Source organism: Euprymna scolopes, chromosome 27 (assembly GCF_053919585.1).
Source record: "Euprymna scolopes isolate OS-2025 chromosome 27, ASM5391958v1, whole genome shotgun sequence".
Lineage (NCBI taxonomy): Eukaryota > Metazoa > Mollusca > Cephalopoda > Sepiida > Sepiolidae > Euprymna > Euprymna scolopes.
The window spans coordinates 8,008,739-8,010,811 of record NC_136508.1 but is presented as its reverse complement, the minus strand read 5'-3'; positions in this window follow the sequence as shown (position 1 = coordinate 8,010,811).

The following is a 2,073-nucleotide window of genomic DNA, read 5'->3' as shown; positions in this document are numbered from 1 at the left end:
CAGCATATGAGTTATTTTTTATGCATCAAACAATTACATTTTCTCATTCATCCAAACTAATCACTGAACATCAATTTCATATTTTCTTCACTAAAATATTACTGTGCTTGATGTCATCAAGTAGAGCGGATCATTTTTTTTTCATTTGTTCACACATTTTTCCAATTTATATATATTTTGTCTAAGATTCCTAGCCTATGTCATTGCATACCAATCTGTTTATTAAAAGTTAAGGTTCACTGTAAACACATACGTTACACCAAAATAAAAACGCTTCAGATAATGTCTTGATATTCAATTAAGTTTCTCACATGACATCTTATGAAGTTAGTAGAAATGTTACAGACTTTTGAATCTCAAACACTTTCAATACTGTGCACTGATATTTTCTTTTTTGGAATATAAGCACATTCATGATTTTTTTTACAAACGCCAACAAATGTCACATTTTTTAGCAATGTACTGAAACAATTATAAAAATAGGTATCTAGGAAAAGGCCACTACATATGTTATAAATTCCAAATTTCCACAACCTGGCAAATACTGGTACACGCTAGCAAATTTAGATTTGTAATTACAGAATATGATTCTAATTTTTTCCTTTGCTCTTTATTCTAACACTACACTAAGTTTACTGTTTTATTTCGCTACAGTTGATATTGTGTAGAACAATAAGAAAATCATAGTGAACAATGCATTCAACAAAATTTCACACACATTTCTAGATACCTATATCTAATAAGTTCAAAAGAAAGGACACACTTAGGGAGGTATTTTGGTGGTCAAGTCACTAAATAGAGATTAGCTGGTTTCCCGGCATAGCCCAAGATGTAATAAAGATTGACTGAAATACATGTTCTAGCTGGTTTCTAGGCGTTGCCAGGGATGTAATATAGACACATTATGTTGTATATTACCTGTTCTCTTCTCCCTAAGGTAAAACAATTTCATGTACATGCTGTAAATTACCTACACTAGGGATAAAACATGAACAATACCAGTCCTAGGGTAGATAAAACAAATAATACATAGAGATGAAAGATTCCTCTCCCCTAAGAATAAAACATATATTCAATATCTGCTTTTGTTTTTTCATTGTTTATACGGTCCCGAGCAACGCCGGGTAGCCCTGCTAGTCTATATATATAAATCCCAAATGTCTGTGAGTTTGTATGTTTGTATGTAACGCTAAAACTTTTGAAAGACACAACCAGACTTGATAAATTTGGTATCATATCGAAGCCCCGTGTCCCGGATGACAAATATCGAAATTTCACGTCAAACGGACGAGGAGAAAGGGGTAAACGTATCAGTTATCTCCAAGGGGGTCCCAAAAAAAACTGTCATTGTAATGCTTTTTATTACGTAATTCTTGAATGATCCAATGTAATTAATACGTAAAAAAAAAAAGCTTAGTCATGTCACGTGACGTGACGTCAACGTCCACTAATGGCGAACAATTGTTAATAAAAAAATCTTTCTCCGATACTTTTGCATTTTTCTCTTCGGCTCAGTTATATCTTTTTTTTTACTTTATGCCAATGTTTCCATCGTTATTACCTGGTTAAAAATATTATTTATACAAGAGTTTTAACGAAAAATGTCAGGAAAAAATGTACGGGAATAAAAAAATTCACCTTTCAAAATATTAGACGATTATAAAAATATCGTAATATTTATGTAATGTAAAATAATTAGCCATTTTGTATATTACCACGTGACCTCATACCTCTTAAGCTGGAAGGGGGGGGGAGTAAAACCAACACCGTCTCTCTCTCTCACACTTACTCTCTCTCTCTCTCACTTTCTCTATCACCCTCTTTCTATTTTTCTATTCGTTTAAAAACGCTTAGTCATGTCACGTGACGTGACGTCACGGTTTGGTTACTATGGAAACACTTACTTTTTGTGCTGCTTCGAAAAGGAACAAAATTCAAGATACACCGCTTCCTCTTCCCTCCCTCCCTCTCTCTCTCTCTCACACACACACACACACTTTCTTCGGTGTGTTTTTGTTGTTACGTACGTATTTTTTTATATTTTTATCTCAGTAATTTTTATTATATTTAATA